Below are 18,118 nucleotides of genomic sequence, written 5' to 3'. Positions count from 1 at the left end.
TAATATTGAAGGAAAATGAACTAGATTCATTTGTGAAAGGAAACACATCTAAACTAGAGAATGATCCTGAGAAAACTCAATGGATCAAGCACAATGAGAAGTCACTAAAAATAACTATGTAGTCAGGGACCATATAGTTCCAATTATATCAAAATGTGATACTGCATACCACATGTTCAAATCACTTGAAAATACATATAAAATAAACAACACCAGCAAAGCTCTCACATTGAAACAACAACTCCATCATTTGAAAATGAATAAGGTGTTGTTGGTAAATTTTATATTGTAGCCAATGGGTAAAATTGTATCCGAAAGGGCACGTGGCGGTTGAGTCACCCCTTTGGCAAAGTATATGTACACCATCCGGAAGGGACTATTGAACATCATTGTGATCATCATAATCATATTGTAAGCATTGGAGTGCATATTGCGTATATGAATAAAATATCTGTTCTATGTTATTTCTTACTGTACTACATGCAATAAGTATCCTTTTACCCTATACAGTAAACATTTGACACTATCACAACATACTTTATGAGGATCACTAAATTAAGAGTTCAACTTTTGACAATTGGTTATTAGATTGACAATAAGGAGCTAACATTGATGGCTCTAGGTGGACTCTCAACATCATAAGAATAATTTATTTAGTGAACAAGTGAACAATCAAAACACCCTAAATTTGATCGGTTAAAAACAATTTTCTTACAAGAAGAATCCAAACAGATCACCAAAGGGATCAACAAAAATGCCATTAATGAAGATATTCATGTGTTAAACACTCACACTCATAAGAAAGGAAAGAAGAAGAATTTCAAAAGGAAGAAAAATTCCTATGGAAAAGGCTCTTCCAAGAAGAGGAAGGACATATCTCAAATGCAATGTTTAAGATGTGATCAGCATGGGCATTGTTATCCTGCATTTTGTCACCACAAAATGTAGGGAACAGTACGAAACTTTTTTAACTTAGGTTCGCATTTCTCTAAGTTAGTTTGTTATTTAATTGGATAACATTGATCAACCAATTGACTCCACTTGTTATAATGGATTCTTTTATTGAAGGCTTTTGTAAAGTCTTTTTAGTTTTTCTGGTTGTTGAGCCTATGCTTGATTTTTGAAGCCTTCATTGTCCTTTTCTTCATTTTTGAGTATATGTTTGTTAGCTTTTGGTCATTTGGTTTTGCTCAAATAATTGCTTTCGATTTTCCCTCCGATTTGATCTATCTTAAGGCTTAATTGGAGTTGGCCATCAAAAGATATGACCTTTTTAGTGCCCAAAATGTGGACTCTCCAGGTGGAACTACGCGACGTAAAATATCATGTTACATTTAAAGTTGACATTCACTTTTTGAAAAATATAACATAAATCCACTTTATATTATGTTTTCAAGTTACGTTATCACTTAAATTTACCACTTAAGTGACTATAGTTCACTTTATGTTATATTTTCATGTTGAGTTGCTTTTTAGAATTTTCACTTATGTGGCTATATTAACTATATAGTTTGATTTAATTTTTGAGTTTTAATTAAAAACATCTTAGTAAATTTTACTTTTTGAATGATATTTGCACATTATATATTAACCTATTTCGTGTAAATATTATTTATGACCCAATTAAGTAATATTTCTTAAAAAATCAATTAAACATGTGCTTAATTGGTCACTTAAGTTGTGCAAACATGTCTTTTTAATCCATTTGCATGTAAAATATGCAAAGGCTCCTAGAGAATGCGTTTTGGACTAAAGGCATGCAAATGCTTTTAATTTAATGTAAAGTTTCTGCAAATTCTTTAAATTTGGATCAGACTTTTGATTGCTGATAATGGTATCTTAATATTCTGAATATTATGAAATGTTTGAGGAAGTAAACACCTTGTTTAATGCAGATCCAATACTTCTAAAATCGATCTTGATTGAACAAGAGTAATACTGATTTTAATTCACTGGATGAAGATACTTGAAGAAACAGACTTAAGTTTTTGTGTGTGTCCTACAAACTGCATCACACCCATCTAAATATCTAAACCAAGAGACTTAATCCTCAAAGGACATGTCCCTATACTTGGTCGGCTATCATAACCTTCTCAAAATCGGTGACTTTATAAGACTTAATTTAAGATTAAACAATAACTAACATATAATATTAGTTTAGCATTAATACAAGCAAGTCTGAAAAGTCACCGCCTTAGAAAGGAAATACTAAGAGTATTTATAGCCATTCGTAGACATCTAGACTTAGAAGAATAAGTGCGACTTGCACTTATAGACCTGGAAATTATCATGTTACATTCTTAACACTCCCTCTTAATTTGATAATCTCACAGAGAGATATTATATCTAGCAACATCAAATACAGATGAATAAGCAAGAATTAATACTCTATATCTGTCTGAATCTTCTTAGTATGTGATATCATAGAACACATAACACAATGTCATATTACTCAATCTATGATATGACAAATCACTGCTACTAGTGATAAGTTATAGATAAATTTGAAGAGGAATTTAATTTCTTCATTTATCCAAGTTGTGACTCATAGAAACTGGTATTTCTATATCACAACAAGATCTCGAGTTTAAGATCTACCAGAATATAGGATAAACCTAGAGAATACATAAAATTCTTCCTATATCCAAATTGACTCATAGACATAGAAATGTCTATATCACAATATGATCTTGAATTCATCTAAATCTTACAGTAGAACTCTATTGTTTAGCACATTATCTAAGAGATTGTCACCGCTCATAATATTTTATATGAGTATTCATTATTTTCAGAGATCGTCACCTCTTAAAATAATGAATACGAATGATTACAAATGGTGGAGCCCATAATAGTTAGTAGCTTGACAAAATAAAATTATTTTATTAATAATCAAAAGAGTACAAATGGATTACAACTCAACCATACCAAGTCTTCTCCTGAAATGTTCTATCTTTACTCTAGATAGAGGTTTGGTGAGTATGTCTGCTATCTGATTTGCAGTGCAAATGTATTCCAATTTTACAGAATTCCTATCTACCATATCTCTTACATATTGGTAAAGCATTTCAATATGTTTGGACCTGTCATGGAAAATTGGATTCACTAAAAGCTTGATGGAACTTTGATTATCACAATGAATAATCGTAGGATTCATGGCTTGCCCAAATAATCCCACAAGTAACTTCCTTAGCCATACTGCTTCTCGGGAGGCCATTGCTACTGCAATGTATTCAGCTTCTGTGGAGCTTTGAGCTACTGAAGACTGCTTTCTGCATATCCATGAAATCATAGTCGATCCTAGACTAAAACAGCATCCTGAAGTGCTTTTCCTATCTTTAACACTTCCACTCCAATCTGAATCGGTGAATCTATGCAAATCTAAAGCAACTTTCTCATATTTGAGTCCATAATTAAGAGTGCCTTGTATGTACCTCATAATGTGTTTAACAACAATTAGGTGAATCTCCTTAGGTTCACACATAAACTGACTTAAGTCATTAATAGCATAGCAAATATCAGGTCTTGTATTTACCAGGTACATAAGGGACCCAATCATTTGTCTGTAGAGAGTAAAATTTGTTGGAGGTGATTCTACAACTGCTTCTTTAGGTTTATGTAAATTAGTCTCCATTGGAGAAGACATAGACTTGCAATTCCACATTCCAAATCTCTTCAAGATATCTGATGTGTACTTTTCTTGATTAAGTATAATACTGTCAAGATTATGTCGTACTTCCAATCGTAGAAAGTAATGGAGAAGCCCCAAGTCTTTCATCTTGAATTCTCTAGTTAGGTCTTTCTTGCATTGATCTATAAGATGATAATCATCATGTGTGATTAATAAATCATCAACATACAATATCAGAATTACCATATCATCTTTATCTCTTTTATAATATAAGTTAGGATCGGCTTCATTCTTGGAGAATCCTAAGCCAGTGAGATATTTATCAATCCTTTCATACCAGGCCTTGGGAGCCTGTTTAAGCCCATAGAGAGCTTTCTTAAGCTTGCAAAAAATATGCGTTAGGATCATGGGTTTCAAATCCTTCCGGTTGCTCCAGATAAACTTCTTCTGAAATCTTTCCATTTAGAATTGCTGTCTTTACATCCATCTGATGTACCTTGCATGCTTTCGATGCGGCAATTGCTAGAACTGCTTGTATAGAAGTATATTTGGCAACAAGAGCAAAGGTTTCTTCATAATCAATCCCTTCTTTCTGAGAAAATCCTCTGGCTACAAATCTGGCTTTATATTTCTCAATACTACCATTAGCAACATGTTTTATTTTAAATATCCATTTGGAAGAAACAACAAATTTTTCTTTTGGTCTTGAAACAATTTTCCAAACATCATTTTTCATAATTGATTGGTATTCTTCTGTCATAGCTTCCTTCCAGGCTAGATGTTTAATAGCATCAGAAGGATTGGTTGGCTTTGTTTTGGATAAATCAATCTTATTCTTTGTTTGACTAGGGAATCTATTAGGTCTTTTACTTTCTCTGACTGTTCCTCAAGGTGCAACAAAGTCTTGAGCTGCTTCAACTATTTTATGGCCCAAAGTGGTATTTTCTTTGAATTTTCTTCAAGTTTCATATTTTCATCTTCGACCTCTTCTAAGTTCTCCCTCTAGGATTCATATTCACTAATTCTTCCAAAACTTGGTAAAGGAGAAGGTTCATTAGAACTTATGGCTCTTTTGAATGCAAGATCTTCCTCAAAGACTACATCTCTGCTAAGTTCAATAGTTTTCTGTCCAGGTATGAAAATTCGATATGCTTTAGAAGTTTCACTATACCCTACAAAGATACCTTTCCTCCCAGATGGTTCTCTTTTCCTTTGGAACATGAATGTATATAGGACATCCAAAAATTCTGAGATGACTTATATTGGGTTTTACTTTAGTAAATACTTCTTCAAGGGTTTTATCTTTAAGATAGGAGTGAGGGCTTCTATTCTGCATATATATAGCAGTACAAGAGGCTTCTGCTCAAAGATAGTATTCTAGATTTTGGTCAAAAATCATAGCCCTAGTAGCTTCTATAATTGTCCTATTCTTTCTTTCAGCTACCCTATTTTGTTCTGGGTTATAAGGAATAGTGTACTCCCTCTTGATCTTTGATTCTTTGCAAAACCTTTTAAACAAGTTTGAGGTATATGCTCCTTCGTTATCTGTTCTAAGGGTTTTAATTTATGTCCTGAAATTTTTTTAGTTAATGCTTTGAATTCATTAAATCTTTGTAGGATTTCTTCTAATTCCTTGCATTTAAAAAAATAAATCCATGTTTTCCTAGAGAAGTCATCTATGAACAAGATATAATACCAGAATCCTCCAAGAGAGGGAATGGACATAGGTCCACATAAATCTGAATGAATTAATTCTAGTACATTATTTGTTTTTCCAGTACTATCATGAAGAGGACTTCTAGTACTTTTACCCAGAGCACACCCCTTGCAAATACTAGGGTGCTCTTTATTTAATTTTGGTAATCCGGTAACCATCTTTTCCATAGTTGATAAGGTTTTAAAGTTTAGATGCCCTAATCTTCTGTGCCATATTTCATTGGAATCTTCAGCTTCGTGAACTAGGGCTTGAATGGATCGACTAGTTCTGTATTCAATTCATACAAATATCTCTTTCTTTGACCAATTAACTTTGCTTTCTTGATGGAAGAGTTCTTAGCCCAAGTTAATACTTTGCCATCCACGAATGCAACAATGTGTCCATCATCTTGAAGTGCTGTAATTGAGATTAGGTTTCTTTTAATCCCTGGTACATAGAGTACACCTTGAAGAGGAAGAGTATTTCCTATTTTTAGTTTCAAAGTAAAGCTTCCAATTCCTTCAACTGAGTGTGCAGAGTTATCACCAATGGTAACTTCACCGTTAACTTTCTCTGATAAAGAATCTAGAGTTTCTTTATATCCTGTTATATGTCTAGAAGATCCACTATCAATTACCCATGCCTTATTGAGATTTCATTTGATAGAGAGGAATACAAAACACGCTTCTCAGGATCATAAGTATCTTCTTCTCTAATGACATTAGTACAATTTGCCTGTTGTTTGGAATTTTCAGGACAATTAGATCTATAGTGTCCAAATTTTTCACATTTGAAACACTTTATTTTAGATAGATCTTTCTTGGGTTTTCCATTCTTTTGATTTCCCCTTTTCTTCTTGAAATTCTTCTTTTTGCCCTTATAGGAGTTTGCATTAAGAACATGAAGTTCTTCATCTTCTACTTTTGGTTTCCCTCCTTTCTTTAGCTTTCTAGACTCTTCTTGAAGACAATCATTCTTGAGTTTGTTGAAGTCCGAAAGCTGATCTCTAGCACTTATTCCTTGTGTGAATGTTTCCCATGAATCTGACAATCCATCTATGGCCATGAGTGTTAGTTTAGTGTCATTAATGATGGTTTCTATGCTTGATAATTCATCTCTAATTCCGACAACTCTTAGGAAATAAGAGTTTATCGATTCTCCTTTCTTTATTTGGATGTGATTTAATTGCCTTTTTAGTGCAAGAACCCTAGTTGCATTGTTTAATTCATATGCATTCCGTAATGCATTCATCATGTCGTAGGTAGTTTGATGTTTCGTAAGCATAGGTACGATATCATTTTAAACTCCATCCAAGATGATTTGAATAGGTTTTCTATTTCCATTGGTCCATATGGATTTGTGAGGTTCAACTGGGGGTTGTTTGGACGCTCCATCAACGAATTGTTTTACATTGTTCTCTTCAAGAATCATTAAGATTCTGAATTTCCAGGCTTCAAAGTGTTCCTTCCCAGAAAACCTGTCTTCGGGCCTAATTGTATATGCCATTGAAGATAGGAGAAGATTACTAAGTATATGTAAAGTCTGATGACTGAATTTGCAGAGCCTTGGATTTAATCACTTGGCTCTGATACCATGTAACGTTTCTGCAAATTCTTTAAATTTGGATCAGACTTTGGATCAAACTTTTGATTGCTGAGAATGATATCTTAATATTCTGAATATTATGAAATGTTTGAGGAAGTAAACACTTTGTTTAATGCAGATCCAATACTTCTAAAATCGATCTTGATTGAACAAGAGTAATATTGATTTATAATTCGCTCGATGAAGATACTTGAAGAAGCAGACTTAAGTTTTTGTGTGTCCTACAAACTGCATCAGCACCCATCTAAATATCTAAACCAAGAGACTTAATCCTCAAAGGACATGTCCCTATAGTTGGTCGGCTATCATAACCTTCTCAAAATCGGCGACTAAGATTAAACAATAACTAACATATAATATTAGTTTAGCATTAACACAAGCAAGTCTAAAAAATCGCCGTCTTAGAAAGGAAATACTAAGAGTATTTATAGCCATTCGTAGACATCTAGACTTAGAAGAATAAGTGCGACCTGCACTTATAGACTTGAAGATTATCATGTTACATTCTTAACATTTAAAATATGCAATGGACCTCCTAGAGTGAGCTTATGCATATCCAAGTTTTAAAATGTGCAATCACCTATGGAGATTGCGTTTTGCACTAAAAGACATGCATATTCAATTTTTTAAAATATGCAATGCTCCTTTGAGAGTGCATTTTGCATCTTGAGGGCATATAACATATTTTTAAAACATGTGAACACCTTCCAAGAGTGTGTTTTACATAAGCAAGTCATATTACATATTTTAAAATGTGCAATAACACTCCAAGAGTGTGTTTTTGACCAAGTGAACATTTTAAAACATACAAACACCTTCAAAGAGCGTGTTTGGCATTGAAAAGGCACAAGACATGTAATTTAAAACATGTAATTCAAAAGTGTGTTTTTGACCAAACTCTCAATCAGGCATCTCTCAAGGATAATTATCCATTGTTGGTCATGGACCAAGTCTTACAAGCTATTACTGTATTTGAAATGTTGTCAATGTTAGACGACTTTTCTAGTTATAATCAAATTGAAGTTTGTGAAGATGATCAATATAAGATGACATTTACTACTCCATGGGGAACTTTTGCATATAGGCAGATGCCTTTTTGTCTTATCAATGCCAAAGCAACTTTTCAACAAGCAATGGATCTCACTTTTGATGGTCTGATCAATGACAGTATTGTTGTATACTTGGATGACTTGACTGTTTATTCCAAGAAACGTCAAGATCATTTCTTTCTACCTTCGACAAGTATAAGAAAGATGCAGACAATATGGCGTGTCTTTGAATACCAAAAAGTTAGTTTTTGGTCTGATGGAGGGAAAACTTCTTGGACACATTTTGTCGAAGGAAGGTATTCAAATTGATCCTAAAAGGGTACTAGCAATTCAAAGTTTATCTCTACCATCAAGTAAAACAACAGTTCATTCTTTCTTCGGAAAGGTGAATTTTCTGAGAAGGTTTATACCAGATTTTGCCGAATAGACTCGTCATATTGTTGAAATGATGAAAGGGAAGACTGGCATTGGAACCAAGAAGGAAGGAAAGCATTTGCTGAAATCAAGGAAATCAAGGACACTATAGCACACGCTCCTGTGTTGGTATGTCATGATTATACAAAAAGCTTCATTACGTAAAATTATGCTTTAGAGCATTTGATACAGAGAAGTAATGAAGGAATTGAATCACCTATTTCATTCATGAGTTGTCCTCTAAAGGTTCATGAACTGAAATACAGTCAAATGGAGAAACATGCTTATGCTATTGTCAAAGCAGCGAAGCATTTCAAGTTCTACATTTTGAATTCTCATGTCATTGCTCTAGTTCCAGATACTACTGTCAAGACTATCTTGAGTCAGCATGATTTTGGCACAAAAAGAGGAAACTGGATAGCCAAGATTTAGAAGTATGATATGGAGATTTGACCTACCAAGTTAGTTCGTTTTAAGGGACTTTGTCAGCTTATGGCTGAAAATGAACCTTTGCAAGTAGAAGATGAGTATTCCTACTCACTTCCTACTGTATCGTTCATTAGCACTACGAATGATTGGTTCTCCGACATGGCATACTATTTGAGCTATGGTGAATGTCCTCCACATTTGACATTCAAAGAACAGAGGACTCTCAAGTTGAAAGCTTTGAGTTTTGTTCTATGGGATAATGGTCTTTACAAGCGAGCAATGGATGGAACATTCCTTAGATGTGTTGATAAAAGTCAAGAAGTACGACTTTTGGATTCCTTCCATAATCAAGTATGTGGTGGACATTTCTCAGCACTTGTCATTGCACGTAAGATTTTGAGAGCACATTATTATTGGCCCATGCTTTTTCAGGATGCCTATCAATGGGTAAAGAAATGTGAGTTATGCCAACAATTTGTCGGTAAGCAGAAACTTGTTGTCCTTCCATTGAAACTAGTAATGATTGATAAGCCATTTCAACAATGGGGAATTGATTTTATTGGCACTATTAATCCATCTTCTAGCAAAGGTCATATTCATATCTTAGCAGCGACAGATTACTTCACCAAGTGGGTTGAAGTAATTCCAGTGAAAGGATCTACAATGGAGATAATTGATGACTTTCTAAAGCAAAACATCATTTCAGATTTTGGTGTTCCAAATAAGATTATTGCAGATAATGAAATTGCTTGCTCTTCCAAGGAGGCTATTGAATTCTATTTCAGTTACGTGATTACTTTAGCACATGCATCTGATTATTACCTACAAAGTAATGGTCAAGCATAATCAAGCAACAAAAATTTGGTAAATATCATGAAGACGTTGGTTGATTCAAATCAGAGAACTTGGCACAAGGCTTTGTTTGATGCTTTGTGGGCAGATCAGATCACTCCAAAGCGAGCAATTGGAATGTCACATTTTCAATTGCTATACGGGATTAATGCTGAGATTCCAAAAACTTTAGAGCTTCCCGCTCTTGAGTTGGTACATGCCATCGAAGATGAAACTTATTCAGATGCACTCAATAAGAGGATTAAGTTTCTTCAACAGTTGGAGGAACGAAGAATAGAAGTGGTTGACACACTTGCTACTCATCAGCAAGTAAAACTTCTTTTTGAAAAAAAGGCCAAGTATCGAGAATTTCAAATTGGTGATCTTGTCCTACTCTAGGACAAGAGGTGAGAACGAAAAGGAATGCATGGAAAATTTGATTCTCTTTGGCACGGTCCTTTTACAATTCATCAGATTGTGGCTGAAAACAATTTCTGGCTTGCATATCATGATAGAACACCAATGCCACTGCCTTATAGTGGACAACATCTGAAACATTACTTTTAGTAATTATTAGATAAGTACCCCTTGTACATAATTTTGGTTTTTGAGTCATAGTTTAGTTTTTCTTTTCTTTTGTCATCTGACTCTATTACCCAATGGAATGGATAAAAGCACTTAGAGAACTGGATTCTATGTCTCTCTTTGTTTCCAAGAATAAACGAGTAACATTCCCCAGAGAGAGCTAGCTGTTGTCTTGCATTTTGTCACCACAGAATGTTGGTAACAACACGAAACTTTTTCAAGCTCGTTTCTCTTCTCTCTAAATTGAATTTGGTATTCAATTTGTCAATGTTGATCGATCAATCAACTTCAATTCGTATATCAAATCGAGTTACTGAAGGCTTTCGTCAAGTCTTTTTCATTTTACTTTTTGTCAAGCCTATGCTTGATTTTTGAAGCCTTCATCGTCATTTTCTTTGCTTTTGAGTTTGTGTTTGTTGGTTTTTAGTCCTTTGGTCTTGATCAAGTTATGGCTTTCGATTTCTCCTTTGATTTGATCTAACCTAGAGTGTAATCGAAGTTGTCAGTCAAGAGATATAGCTGTCTTAGTGCCTCAAAAGTGGACCTTTTTGATGCAACAACATGAATTAAAAATATCATGTTATATTTTTAATTTGACATTCACTTTTTGAAAAATATAACTTAAATTCTCTTTATGTTATGTTTTTAAGTTACTTTATCATTAAATTTTTCACTTAAAGTAACTATATAGTGCACTTTATGTTATAATTTTAAGTTGAGTTACTTTTTGATTTTTCACTTAAAGTTAGTATATTAATTATATAGTTGAGTTTAATTTTTAATATTTAAATCAAATGCTCATTTAAATGTTACTTTTTAAATGATATTTATATTAACCTCCCATTTCTCCTTAGGGAGGAAACACAATAGCGAGTTCTCTACACACTTTGGCTAACATGAAACAATTCATAGCGAGCCCAGGCAATTTCATAGGCTCTTCTTCAAGACCTCCCACTGTGATATAAGTGAACATAGGAAATTGAATGTAAACACTACCATACGTTTGAACTAGTTGTTGATCTTTCGGGAAACTTCTTTGTTCAGGCATACCGGCTAGTTCAAAACACAATGTACCCATGGATATGTCATAAACCTTTCTGTAGTCTGCATGAATTCGATTTTTCTACAAGGGACTGTTGTTGTGAATGGTGGTATTATCTTCCCATGGTTCATGCGGGATGGTTGTAAGGTTTTGTGTGCATGCGAAACAATATATCAAGTATGAAGACATATAGAGATCCTTTTTTATTGTTAGTGTTATCTTCAATTGCTCTCTTAATGAACCTACAATCAACTCTCCCGAATCCATATACTATTTCCCTTCTAGTATGATTTCTATGTAGAAACACACCCATTCTTCAAAAAGATAGGTACCAAGGTAACCTCTAACCTTGTGTAGGAGTACCATTACTTTATGTATGTAGGGTTTCGTATGGTCTTTGTTTAAGCTCACCTATAAACGTGAACTGCCCCTATAGAACTTTTGGGTCCAATGTCTAGCTATGACATTGCGGTCTTTATCATAAAATTCATTGAATTTAGGTGGGAGTGAAGTCTGCAAAAGACTGGTCAAGAAATTTGAAGACGAACATTATTGTACCATAGTGAATTGAGATCAATACTCCTCCATCATTTCTCCTTATAAACATTGACTTAATTTCATAATGGTTCACACACTCTTGTATCAGCTCAGGGCTTATAGTCACGGGGGGAAATATGGAACCATTAACAAACTATTAGCAAGAATTTCAGTGACAAAGGATTTCTCTAAATGTTCATACAACTTATCATGCATAGCCTCTACATACAGACCCCTCAAGTTTGTGTCAATGATTAACGATCCTTTGCAATTCATACTGCTAGTATTACCAAAGAAATGGAAGGACAACCTCGTAATCCCTTTGCAAAGTGGCAAGAACAGCTATCTAGTATCAATGTAAAGGGAAAAGTGCAGGAAAAACAAACCTAATAAAGTTGCAAAAGATTACCTAGAACTCGCTAAAAGTGGCCAAGAGAATCTTCTTTGAACCCCTGTATTGCACCTTCACAGCTGACCCTTGAGAAAGTTTATTGACTTACCACTTTCGAGAAATAACTTTTAAACCAATGAAGCAATAAAACAAATCTCGAGCATGGGAATTAGAAAGAGCTGTGGACACTGTTTGATTTGACATTTTATGGAAGGTTTACTTAATAAAAGTCTTTTCACTTATTTACCCTTACTGCATTATGATTACTTTGCATGCGACGATCCCTTTTTACGCCTATGACACTTGTCATGTATTTCTTCCCTTGACCTCGACTTTAAATGATTAATGTATAGAATTGATTCGATGAGGGCTTCATTCTTTTCGTTGCCACGTCATCTTCACCTTACATCCCCACTTGGCACATCATTTGGAACCCCTTTGAGCTTTGTTCAATTGGTACAGCATTTGACTGCCAAATGCTAAGTTCTGGGACCCACCGCCATTGGCATGTGAGATACATTTGTATTGCCAAACCCATTTGAACCCTTTTGAACCAAGTTCAAAGTAGTTTAAATGATTTAAAAGAGTTAAAGAGTTCAAAATGGTTCAAAAGTTCAAAACCTTTCACTTGAAAACATCAATTTACAAGGACGTGACCCAAGCTAAAGTTTCACCAACCCAAATGAGACTTCTTTAGCAGAACCTAAAAATGACAACCAATGTGATGGACATTAAAGGCTTGGTGCTGAATTGCTGGTTCAAAGGAATTGGTTCAAATAGACATTGAAAACGGAAACAATGCGACTCAAAAATATCAGAACTATCAGCTAGAAATACAAATTGGGAGTTGTTGCAAATTGAGAATTCAGTATTCTGGAATTTAAATCCACAAGATGAGCATTTTCTTAAGCTGTATTTTGGTGGAGTGATGCACTTGCTTTTGGCATCTAATATTAATGTTTAGCGTGGGATTTCTTGGTTATTGGAAACATTTTTTTTTCAAAATTACAAGCACCAAAATCCTGCTCATTGGTGCTGCTGAGTTCTTGTATCTTTGGCTATTTTCCTTTCATTTTTATGGGATGCCAGTACAACCTGTATTGACGCTGAGTTGCAGATTACAAAAATCAGTCTTTGGGTGGCCTTTCATATTGCATTTGACCAGCAAGTCTGGGTTGATTTCAACCTGTCTGTGACTCCAGTTTGGACGACATTACTATAATATATGAACTGCATGTGTTTGGCATTCAAACATCTACAGCCCTACCACTTGGTGCCTGCACATTATATTTCTGAAAGTGGAATTTGGCCTTACTGCTAGCAATTTAATACCAGGTTCAGTAATCCTTTTAATTATTACATTGTATTCAGCACATGTAGCTTGAGCAAGGAAAATATAAGTAAATAATTTGGTAACTGCTCACGTCTTGTAATTTTCATTATTTTGGCATAGCACTTGCAAGGACTATTTGGAAATTGGGCATATAACTAAAAACAAAAAGAACATACTCTTGCTTTGACTCAAACTTGATAAATTCCAAAACTTCACTTTTCCATGCAATTTTGTTTTTGAGATGAATATCCTTTTGCATTTACAAGAAATGAGAGTTTTAAACGTATTAACATGAAATGAAAATCTAGGGATGCATTCAAACAAATGGATGATAAAGAGCAAAAGGATGCAACAAATAAGCAACTTGATCGAGAAATGAAAACAAAACTGGAACCTTACACTTACTTGGAGAGCAAATAGTAAAATTTGGAGGAAGAAGTTCAAATGAACTTGTTCTCTCCAAAATCGGGTTTCACAAGTGTATTTGTATGTAAGGATCAAATGCCTCTGAAAGATTCAAACCTTAATGTAATGTCCCAATTGGTTGCCAGCATCATAATTTTAGGGATTAGCCTAATATTGGATCCTTGTAGGCTAATGAGGATGGTTAGAGGGTCTTCTAAGGATTTATTCATCTCCAACATTCAGTGATTTATGGATTTGGCCTTTGTTCGATGTCATTTGGACTCCATTTGCCATACTTACTATGTATAGTAAGTTAAGGGTAATAGAGATGGACCTTTTTTACTTTTAGAAAGTGTATTTGGTCACATTGGGAATTATGAGGAGAGATGCCTATTTCAGACGGTATGGCAATTAGACAAGTATTTCAAGAGATATTAAAGTTCAAGTGACTTAAGTGATTTATTTAAATATTTTAATATTATAAAGTTATAAAGTTACTTAAGTGACTAAAAGATGAAATTGGCTTTTAATCCCACATTTCCTAGTTGTTTGTATATTCCCTCATATCGAGGTTATAAAAGTGTGGAGCTACATTGGGATGGATACCACGAATATATGATATTATTCAAATACAAGGTTTCTTAAGTGTGACTAATTTCTTTGAGGACGAAACCCCTTAAAGGCAAGTGTGAGAGTTGGACGTAGCCCCAGCCTCTCATCGGTAACTTTTCATTTTCAGGATATAGCTGTATGGTGGACTTAATTACTAATTGAACCAGCCTCCAGGAAGTAAGTACAGTAACCAGTGATAGAAGTTTTAAATTCCAATTACAACGAGATTAGTAAAAGTGAGGAGAGGCCATACTGAAGTAAGTCTAGTCACAAGGTCTTAGTCGAGGGATGACTACTAAACGAGTGTGGCTGGAGTATTAAGTGCGAACAGTAACAACAAGTGTCTTTTGCAGCCTCACGGCAAGAGGCAGCCACTGGTAACATTGCATAGAGGATAGACAAGGAGGCCCGATTGTTGTGGATGCTCCACTTTGAGACAATAGACCAGGTATCACATGGCAAAATCAGGCAATCACAGGCTTGGCAGGGATTGTGAAGAACTATGGAGAAACATTGTAAGGCTGCAGTAAATGTGCAACTGTCAGCAGCTACATCATCAAGCAGACGTCTTACTGCAGTCAGTATTCCCAATGTACGTGCATTCTTAGCAGTGGTAGTCTATACAACAAATCAGACCATCTCTGCTCCAGCATAATGGTAGCATCAATCCATTACAGGTGTCGGGCATTAGCACGGGAACAGAGGTTATTACTGGAAACTACAAGTGCACCATTATTGAACCATTAATTTGTTATGCAAAGTGCTGAGACTATAGTATCCGAACTGTATCGGTTATCATCGTGTATGTGTTATTTAATAAGCATAGTATGACAACCAAATTAATGTTGTTATTTGTTAGCGTAAGCACTCCTTGAACATCTGGTGCATTCTTATTTTGTAAGCATTATTATATCTGCTGTTGAAGGATAGTATAATTTCAGGACTGTTATCACTGATACTTTCACATTATTTGCAAATTCCTTTTGCCATATTTCTGCATTTTCTAGAGTTGGATTTACTGGCAGCAGTATCAAAGTTTCAGACCTGGGTCACATGCCAACTATTTGACAAAATACCCCAAGTGGAGATTTAACTATTTTTGATCATTTTAAGCCCAGACCATTACACTTAGCTCCAAATCGTGGTTTTTAGATGCAAGTGCATGTACAAGATGATGCAAATGATATTGAAAATGCCTTCCTAACTGCAGATTGCACTTCTTGGAGTGATTTGCATGTTTGAAAATATCTTCTCGAGGAAAATTGTGGTTTACAACTTGCAATTACATTTGCATGAAATGATACAAAGACTTCTTGCAAATGTCTTTCCTTTCAATCACTTTAGAAAAAATGTGGTTTGAATGCCCTATTACATGGACGTTTTTGCATGTATTGATCAAATTGTGGTTTTCAAGTCAAAAAGCATGTAAAATATGCATTACGAGTCTAAGCCAAAATTAGGGTTTGCGAATCGTTTTTTATATTTAAAAATTTGCATTGGTAAAGTAAAATTGGTCTTTGGAGGGCCAAATGCATGCATGTTTTCCTTCAAAAGCCTAGATTGGGGTTTGAGGAAGGCATTACATGTGTTGGAGAAAATCGTTTGCCTCAAAATGTGGTTTGGGAGACCATTTACACGAGCATTTTTGCATTAGAATGGTAAATCGTGGTTTGCAAAGACCGTTACATGTGTTGGAGAAGACATGAATATGCATCATTTGCTTGTTTAGACTCAAATTGGGGTTTGAAAACTCAAACACATGTTCGAAATAACCTCTTAAAGGCAAAACGTGGTTTGAAAATGCATTTAAATGTAATTCATATGCATGCAACTTGAGAAATCAGTGTTTGAAGAACCATTTGCATGCAATCCAAACACATGTATTTCATCTATTTGGCAACCCTACTTTTTAGGCACTTAATATCTTTTGACTAACAACTCTGATTAAGCCCCGAGATACTAAAATCAAAGGTGTGATCAAAAGCAAAAGATCAAAGGAAACAAACAGATAAAAACAATCTAAGCAAACGCTAAAAAGTGCAAAAGGAACTTTGAAGGTCTCAAAAATCAAGTATTAGCTGAAAGTTGAAAAAACGGAAAAGACTTGATGAGAACCTTCAATAAAGCGTTTTATTACATGGATTGGTGACAATCGTTTCATCTATTTTTGCCAATCAAATAATGAGTTATCCCAAAGAAATGTGAAACTCAATTGGAAAATTTTCGTACTCTTGCTTCCATTTGGCGATGACAAAATGTAGGAACACATGGTCAACACAAGACCATATATATGTTATGTCGTGAATGCAGTTACCCAATTTATGTGAGAACCAAAGGATATATATCTTGTTGCTGCAAAAAATATTCTACGATATCTTAGAGGTACAATTGGATATGGTCTTAAATACAAAAATATAGAGACCTAAGTCTACATGTGCATTTTGACTTAGATTTGGCTAGAAGTGTAATTGATTGAAAAAGCACATCAAGATGCTACTTTAGTTTAGGATTGACAATGATGTCATGGATCAATAGGAAATAGTCCTGAGTTGTACAAACCTCCACAAAAGTTGAGTACATTGCAGTCTTTGTGGGAGCAAGAGGAGCAAAATGGCTTAGGAAATTGTTTGAGGGGTTATTTGGTGAATCCTTGAATCCTACAATCATCCATTGCGATAATCAGAGTTTTATCAAGCTTTTAGTGAATCCAGTGTTCCATGATAGATTAAAACACATCGAGATTCCTCATCACTATGTTAGAGACATGGTAGAAAGGAATGTGATTTAGTTGGAGTATACTAGTTCAAGTGATCAAACAACAAACATTCTCACCCAACCTCTTACTGGGTAAACGTTGAACACTTTCAGAATAATCTTGGCATGGTTGAAATTGTAAGTCAAACTAGAGATAGAGTCTCAATTATTCTTTATTTGTCCTAATATATAAAAGATGTTTTATGTGTTAACTCTATTGTTGTCATTGTGTGACTCCATGACTTTATGGGCTCCTGTGGACTTTTATGATGAAACAACAGAAAGGTGATGACTTTTCAAATAATAAACACTTGTATTTAACATTGTAAGGTGAATACTTTACAATGATTTGTTTCACTATCATGATAGATATCATGTGACTTGATATCCGTCGACATGTCATGATAGTTTATTTCTCTTAGAAATTTTGATAGATATCATGAGAGTTGACACAATTTGATAGATCATAATGATCTTAAGAGATTATCATGGTGGATAATTGTAACCATGGATATACCATGATTTATCATCCATATGTGATGCAGAGCATCTTACAAATCAACCAATAAATGGGATATGTGCTGATCCATTCAACATCCATTTAATTAATTCCATTGTTAGAGGCATCTCATGAGGCAAAACAAAACATTTTTCAAGACAAAAACATCAACCTTTTTCAATTTGCATATCTTGGTTTCTATATCTGATTCCATTATTCATAACTTTTGTTCCCAAAACTCTCCTTACAAACCCTTTGGAGTAATTTTTCACAATTAGTCTTTCTAAAACATATCCAATCTGAGCCCA

The sequence above is a fragment of the Cupressus sempervirens genome, chromosome 9 (genome assembly GCF_028749045.1).
Source record: "Cupressus sempervirens isolate cs-2001-9-10 chromosome 9, ASM2874904v1, whole genome shotgun sequence".
NCBI classification, from domain to species: domain Eukaryota; kingdom Viridiplantae; phylum Streptophyta; class Pinopsida; order Cupressales; family Cupressaceae; genus Cupressus; species Cupressus sempervirens.
The sequence above is the reverse complement of the archived record's forward strand: the minus strand, read 5'-3'. Positions refer to the sequence as shown.